Here is an 8,786-nt window from a genome sequence, read left to right as displayed (position 1 = left end):
CCTTAAATGTTATATAAAAACTAAAATACTCCGTCCGAACATGCCATGAAGACCCAACGGCACCGGCCGGCCGCCATGTCATCCTCAGAGCAGGCGTCACTGGATGCGGATATGGGGGGGGGGGGGGGGGGGCTGTGGTCACCACACCGCTCTCCCGACCGTATGTCAGTTTACGAAACCGGAGCCGCTACTTCTCAATCAAGTAGCTCCTCAGTTTGCCTCACAAGGGCTGAGTGCACCCCTCGTGCCAACAGCGCTCGGCACACCGGTCGGTCATCCATCCAAGTGCTAGCCCAGCCCTACAGCGCTTAACTTCGGTGATCTGACGGGAACCGGTGTTACCAGTGCGACAAGGCCGTTGGCTTAAATGTTATATATGTATCCATAAATTCTGTCGTATAATTCTTATTGTAAATTAGATCAAATGCAATAGGAATTTGTACTGTGGTAGTATTTATTACGATTTTCGCTTGTCTCACAAATCCGTTGAATTGTAAGCAAAGGTATAAATTGTTCTTGTGACAATTTTTCAGTTTCTCGCGATTGCTTACTCTCCCCCAACGTGAGTCAAATATCACGTGATTGTTTGAGTAGCACTCGATGCTGTATCGATCTCTGCGTGATATCGGCAAATACCGAGACCGTTCGAACGCGAGTATCATTTGTCCAGCCCAGGTTATAAGCACCTGACAGACCTTGAACGGTGCCTCATTGTGGGTCTCTAATTGGTCAGCTTGTCGTCTCGTGCAGTATCCAGAATTTCGGGACGTTACGATGTGTTAAGTGTTCCGATGTTGGCCTACATCGGAACTTGGAGGGCAGGCGTAATCGTGTCAAGGTTCCGGTCGGCTGCGTCTTATCATCGCAAGGGAGGATCGCCATACTATGCACAAACACACAGCAGCTCTTTCACCTGTCACCCGAGGCCATCTGCAACATTCTGTGTTGTCTTGCATTAGTGATCGAAGACTGGCACCAGCCGGACTACTGTCCCACACACAGGCTGTTGTTAACATCACTACACAAACAAACGGTAGCGTTTGGAGTGGTGTAATGACAGAAAAGGATAGGCTGCTGATGAAATGCGTTGCGCTGTGTTCAGTGATGAATCGCAGTTCTGCACTACGCAGTATGGTCTTCGTCGGCGAGTACAGCGGCAACCTGGCGAGATATTTCATTCTTCCAATGCTTTGGAAAGGCACTGGGTGTTACTCTTGGCATTACGGTGTGGGGAGTCATCGAGTATGACTTCAGGTCACGGCTGGTACTGATTAAGTGATCCCTAACATCACACCGGTACGTCACTTTCGTCCTGCGTCCTCAAGCATTATCTCTCACTGACAGTGTCGTGGTGAAATTTATCAACAGGATAGTGCTCATCCAGACATGGCACGTGTCTCTATGAACTCTCCACATGATATTGAGATACTCCCACGGCCAGCAGGTTCCCAAGGCATGTCCTCGAAACAGCATGTGTCGGGCCAGCTCGGATGTCAGACCCGTCGCGATGCCATTGTCCAGGATATCAAGGACCAGTTACAATATTTGTGGGCCACATCAGAAGAAATACAAAGGCTTTATCTCTCCCCAACAGAATCAGTGCGTGCATCCAGGCCAGAGGAAGTTACACTGAAGTGCCAAAGAAACTGGTACATCTGCCTAACATCGTGTAGGCCCCCGTGAGCACGCAGAAGTGCCGCGATACGACGTGACATGGACTCGACTAATGTCTGACGTAGTGCTGGAGGGAACTGAATCCTGCAGGCCTGTCCACAAATCTGTAAGAGTAAGAGGGGATGGACAACTCTTCTGACATGTCCGAGGAGTTTGGTGGCCAGTGGAAGTGTTTAAACTCAGGAGAGTGTTCCTGGAGCTACGCCGTAGCAATTCTGGACGTTTGGGATGTCGCATGGTCGTGCTGGAATTCCCCAAGTCTGTCGGAATGCACGATAGGCATGAATGGAAGTAGCTGGTTGGACAGGATGCTTACGTACGTGTCAGCTGTCAGAGCCGTATTTGGACGTATCAGGGGTCCCATATCACTCCAACTGTAAACGCCCCACACTATTTATAGAGCCTCCACCAGTTTGGACAGTCCCCTGCTGACATGCAGGGTCCATACATTCATTTAGTTGTCTCCTAGCAGTACACGTCCACCCGCTCGATACAATTTGAAACGAGACTCGTCCGACCAGGCAACATGTTTCCAGTCATCAACAGTCCAATGTCGGTGTTGACGGGACCAGACGAGGCGTAAAGATTTGTGTCGTGCAGTCATCAAGGGTACACGAGTGGGTCTTCGGTTTCGAAAGCCCATATCGATGATGTTTCGTTGAATGATTCGCACGCTGACACTTTTTGATGCTCCAGCGATGAAATCTGCAGCAGTTTGCGGAAGAGTTGCACTTCCTGTCACGTTGAATGTTGATTGATTCTCTTCAATCGTTGTCGGTCCCGTTCTTGCAGGATGTTTTTCCGGCCGCAGTGATGTCGGAGATTTGATGTTTTACCGGATTCCTGATACTCACGGCGCACTCGTGAAATGGTCGTACGGGAAAATCCCCACTTCATTGCTGTCTCACGGATGCTGTCCCCCATCGCTCGTGCGCCGACCGTAACACCGCGTTCAGACTCACTTAAATCTTGATAACCTGCCATTGTAGCAGCAGTAACCGATCTAACTACTGCACCAGACTTATATAGCCGTTTACATATCCCTGTATTTGAATATGCATGGCTATACCAGTTGCTCTGGCACTTCAGTGTATAACCCGGCTGTCGAGATTTTATAATTTAGAAGCACTGATTTATGTAAAAAAGTGATCGTGGATATCGGACTACCCAAAGCCATCCTACAATCAGATTTCGAGTACACGGAAAAATACTGTTACTTGCAAGTGTACCAACAATTGTGAACTCAATAATAAATAAAACTTCGACAGCACTGGAGTGTTGGCGAAAGTGTCCAAACGTTATTGGTTATATCACTCTGGAGTACACAGTAACTTAGTTATAGTACACACAGTGATCACTCACACTGTAACATACATTGCGTAAACGCCATAAGCTTACAAAATTATAGCTACAGATGGTACATCTCTATGTGCTTCACAGAATAGTCAAATAAAATATCCGTGTATCATCTTTCTTTTTCTATTCATGAAAGGCAGATATTTGTAGGATTGGCAGTAGACGCATTTCTGTTACATTGTCAACTTTCGGCACACGACTCGGCTTGTGTATTACCGAAATCGACGAGTCGGTCAGAGAAAGGTAACGGACGAACCAGAGAAAAGTAGACATTCGACGCGTACAACGACGCGGCACGGCAATATGTTGCTATAGAAACAAGCAGCGTAAACAGCCATTGCGTTGTGAAGAACGTGTAATTCGTTTTCCATAAACAATGAATTATGTATAAAGAGAGGATTTTTTCTTTTACAACATTACCATAGCGAAGATCCTGGTAGAAAAGAAAAGTTAACATCCTATAAAATGCGTTTCCCTTAGTACAAAATCAACCAGTTACCTCGTAATTCATTGTGCATTAATTAAATCAACTATTTCCTTTTTTTACAGCAATATCATAACGAAACTTAAGTTCAGATTATTTTCCTTTTGTAGAATAGAACTGTAACTAAAATGAAATCCATATTACTTTGTTTTCTCTCACACCAATACTGCAATACGTGTTCAAAACGCCCACCATTCGATTCGACACATGCTTCTTTATGGCGAAAGCAGATTCTTCGCACTCGGCCATACGTATTTGCCTGTATGGTACTCCCAGCATCGAAGTTCGTGGACATTAATTGCTAAGTATAAATAAGTTTCTTCATATAGCCACAAAAGTAAAAATCCAGTGGATTTAAATCAAGACTGAGTGCTGGCCATCGACGTGGACCAAAACGTCCTATACGTCATCCTGGAAATCGTCTATTCAAAAACTTTCGTACTCTGTGACCAATGTGGGGTGGAGCGCCATCCTCGATGAACCACATATTATGAGGTACGGCTAACGTAATATCTTCTAATAAAGTTGGCAGCAATGTTTCATCTAGCAAAGTTCTGTAATAGTTACCAGTCAATGGTGCAGGTAAAACATAAGGCCCAATAATATAATCATCAATTATACAACCCCATATATTTACATTGCTACTATTTGGCGAAGAATGTGTACACACCAAGCACCATCCTCGATGAACCACATGTTATGAGGTACGGCTAACGGAATATCTTCTAATAAAGTTGGTAGCAATGTTTCATCTAGCAAAGTTCTGTAATAGTTACCAGTCAATTCTGCAGGTAAAACATAAGGCCCAGTAATGTAATCATCAATAATACAAGCCCATATATTTACGGAAAAGCTGCGCAGAAAATACATTGCTACTATTTGGCGCGGGTTGTGTACACATCAAGTGTGCATGTTATGGAAACAATTTATTCCGTTGCAAGTGAAAGACGCTTCATCTGTGGCGAGTATTTTGTTTACAAAATCATGTAGCGCTCTTTGTAACAAAAAACCAGTCAGAGAGTTGTTGTCGCGAAGGAAAATCTTGTTCTTCAAACGTTTGTACGCGTTGAATGTAGTAAGACAGCACATGCTCCTCTTTCAAAGTGCGATGGGCGACAGTGTGCGACACACCCACTTGGCGTACTCTGAGTAGGATCTCTGTGGATCCGGTTCACAATTTGTCCCTCAGCATCCAATGTACGTCCTCCGCGTCGTGGATCTCTGCCTTGTGCGCGGGGCACTGAAGTGTCGGTATCTCTCAGTCTATGAAAAATTAAATACGTTAGCGTAAGTTCTATTCTGTCTTGATTCATTTAATAATAAAACGAAAATACATCGGAACAGACAATACGTTTCGCATAAAGAATTAAATATACGAGAGTTGGAACTTAAATTGTGGCAACTATTCATTCACAACCGAAACAAAAGAGTTACATATTTTCACTTGTTACTGTCCTTCCAAAAGTAGTCACCAGCGTTGTGTAGCGTTGTGTAGAACCCGTTGCCAGCGATGTGGAAGGCGTAGTATACCGTTAGCAGAGCCTGTTCTGTTGATGGTGCGAATGGAGCAGTCTAAAGTTATGGTGATTCTCGTGTACGACTGTGGTGGTGTTATCCTAACGCATTGGTCTAGATACTTCTTTACGCTCCTAACAGATGGCGTTACATCTTACGTTCACAGAATACTGACGCCCATTTTCAAATATCTTAAACTCCGCTATGAACTGAAATTTATAGATATACAAATAAATTTTATGCTGTGTCATCCTGTTCTAAAAGTGGGTGTATTTAAATGCGTGTTACTGTGTTTATTTAAATGTGTAATTACAAGGTGCAATGTCATACTGGTAAGTGGGCACTTAGTGCCAAGTTCTTGGAAAATATGACTCGAATCTGTAATCGTTGTAATAACATCATAGATTGTCTCACTCCGTTAAGTCTAATTTCGTTTCCTCTCCCACTTCTGGGTGCTTCACTGTACGTTAATGAGTACGCTTAGAAAGAATTGTCCCTCAAGGTAAATATACTTCGTGATATAAGAAAGGAAGCTGTTATAGGTTATCCTCATACGTGTAAAATATAAGCATAAATCAATTAATAGTTTTTTATTTATTTACACGTCAAGTTCCATAGGAACAAATTGAGGAGTAAATCTCCACGGTCATGGAACGTGCCAGTACATAAAATTACAACATAAAAGTGATAAAGATAAAAATAAATGTTCATGAATCCAAAAAAATCAGTCCGTAAGTTTAAGTAAACGCAATCAACAATACAATAAGAATCAGCTTAATTTTTCAAGGAACTCCTCGACAGAATAGAAGGAGTGACCCATGAGGAAACTCTTCAGTTTCGATTTGAAAGTTAGTGGATTACTGCTAAGATACAGAATTTATCTCAGGGTACTTCTTTCTTGAAATATCGGGTTTTCTTTTAGCTGCAAAATCTAATAACTCGTAAGATATCCTCAGAGATAGCTAACATTCTGAAACAAGAATTCCTTTATCTGTATTAAGCACTCCAATATTTCGTGCTTCGCTCTCAAATATTTAGCTTCAAATACGAATGGAATCACGGAACGAATTTTCTGCAGATACTTCTGCACTGCCGAAATTTAATTCTATCCCCTGTGCAGCAGTTGGACGTAATGAACAAATTCTATAAAGATATAAGCAACCTATCTGTATCTTTCATTATACATACCACTACCAATGGTGCGAAAAATCTACGAAACATTCCTCTTATTTTAAAACGGTAGGCATTGCGTCTTTTATGCCACTTTGTTGGTTATGATTTATCAAATCAAGCAGAACTACAAACACTGTTCTAGCGCTGCAAGCCAGTAGAAAAGTTAGATTACCTATACCATAAATGCTAGATGGCCATTTCATACGGACTGCGAGTCAGGAAAAGGTTAAGCTGTCTTTGAACGACTACAGATAGCAGTAAATCCCATAGCAAATTTGACGACAAGTTGCATAACGTTCAATATTAATATTTAATCCGACAATGCTGAAGAATTTACCCATGTTGTCGTCTATATACTTAACTAGATTCTCAGTAGAAACTGAACCACAGAAGGTAAACAAAATAATTCTTTAATGGTGCAAACGTTGGTGAACATTGACGACCTATCACGGAAATGTGCCAGTGCATGTAAGCGGGAAGCAGTAAGACACTCAGTAACGCGGTCTAACTATGCCATCCCTGAGATGAACACGAATTAATGACGAATGCTTCATTTTACATATACATATGTGTGTGTGTGTTTGAGTGTGTGGTTTATGGGTGCTCAACGGCGAGCTTATGAGCTCGCCGGATCTTCACCAACTGAACACGTGGCAGCGAAAATTTAAAAATCATATAAGGAAAATGAGACTCAGACCATTAATTGAATATGTGCTTGTCAGTACATGATATTGGTGTTAAATAGGAAACAAACTCTAATGCTATGCAAAATTGTATTTATTTGGTAACAAACCGACTTTCGGCTTCTTGAGCCATCTTCTGGTGACAACTGAATGTCACGAATGCAGATATAATGACATGCTGCTTACTCAGGTATTTATACAGAAGATGCAAAGATGATGACACGTAGAATGTTTACATAGGGAAGCATTACATTTTTGTCACGCAGGAAGAATTGCTTTGGCTAAAGAAGGAAACAGCTTTTTTATGTGGAGATTTATTTAACAGCTGATGAAAGCTGAATTTAAAATTTTAATCTAGTATTTTTAATTAAAACTTGATTTAACGCATTTGTTCCACTGAACAATAGCTGCCCCAACCACTAGCAAGCGCCAGACGTGGCGTTACAATGATGCTGTCACTGCGTCACTCTTCGCTCTTAATTTGGGAGTTATTGATTACAAGTGGACGTGACAACCGCGGAAGCGAGTTCAGACTAACTTTTTCGCATGGTTGTAGCACTTTGAACTTACACTGTTTTCCATGTACTGTACGCACTTATTAGTCTGTGGTGAGTCAATTATTTTTCCTAATTAGGACTTTTTTAAACTTTGTCTTTTTTCCTTTAATTACTTTAAAGGAAGGTTCTGAAGTGAATTTTGACAACAGCTCTTAAGTACAGTTTTCACGCGTAGGAAATTAGAACTATGGTGCCGTTGGATAATGTTACTGAGGGTCCATTAAAAATGGATGGAGATGGGGGGTTCATGGAACTGTGCAGCTTTCGGGTTCGATACTGTTGCTGCAGAATTACGCCTATCAGTAGCCCGCACCATGCTTATGCTAATGAAATGAGGAAGCAATTTTTGAGGGTCACAGCTTTCACACAAGAAAAATATGTATTTGATCTGCAAGCAGCTTTCCGAGCAAGAATAACATCCAGCTGTATGTCTAAATGCAGAATTACCTAGAATGGTTGAGTAGACAGGATTTTAATGTAATTTTCTGTGAGTTGATGCATAATGCGTTAAAAGTTCGAATGTTACACATTTCTTTTCCTGACACTCAATTCGTTATTTCTGATAGGGATCTTGGGACTCAGTTGAACAGCTGTAACTAACCTACTCACAGAATCTGCTTCTGAGAACTGAAACATAAACTAGTGGAGACTGAAACTGTAAACATTGCCGTATTCACATGGATGACTGATAATGAAATGGGACGAAGATATGAAGCAGTTAGAGGGAAATTTCACCTATGCAAGACACCGTTTGATTGGTTCAGTTTAACCCAAATATGTTTCTGCACTTTCTGGAATACCTTCAGAGGGTTCTTTTTATTATTCTTTCGGAAAATATTACGACATATTAACACTTGGTGAAAGTTGTATGAATGTCAGAGTAAAGCTATTTCCACGTACAGAGGGGCGAAAATTAGACGTTAAATATTACGTTGCTTTGCATAGACAAATAAAGACACATTCACAGGGTTGAGGGATTAAGTATAAGTTTAGGCTATACTAAAAATTAGGTCTAGGACACCAATTTGGAAGTCGGCTAAGACAGTTATGGAGCTGTTCACACATCTCACATGAAGCTAAGTTACACTACTGGCCATTAAAATTACTACACCAAGAAGAAATGCAGATGATAAACGGGAATTCAGTGGACAAATATATTATACTAGAACTGACATGTGATTACATTTTCACTCAATTTGTGTGCATAGATCCTGAGAAATCAGTACCCAGAACAACCACCTCTTGCCGCAATAACGGCCTTGATAAGCCTGGGCATTGAGTCAAACAGAGCTTGGATGGCGTGTACAGGTACAGCTGCCCATGCAGCTTCAACACGATACCACA

General features: G+C 41.7%; 1 pseudogene; it reads right to left on the bottom strand.

Annotated features, from left to right (window-relative positions):
* Nucleotides 1–245: 245 nt before the first annotated feature.
* On the bottom strand, nt 246–363 carry LOC126104600 (5S ribosomal RNA; annotated as a pseudogene).
* Nucleotides 364–8,786: the final 8,423 nt, after the last annotated feature.

The sequence above is a fragment of the Schistocerca cancellata genome, chromosome 1 (assembly GCF_023864275.1).
Source record: "Schistocerca cancellata isolate TAMUIC-IGC-003103 chromosome 1, iqSchCanc2.1, whole genome shotgun sequence".
Classification (NCBI taxonomy): Eukaryota; Metazoa; Arthropoda; class Insecta; order Orthoptera; family Acrididae; genus Schistocerca; species Schistocerca cancellata.
Note: the sequence above shows the minus strand (reverse complement) of the source record. Positions and strands in the feature narration are given on the sequence as shown.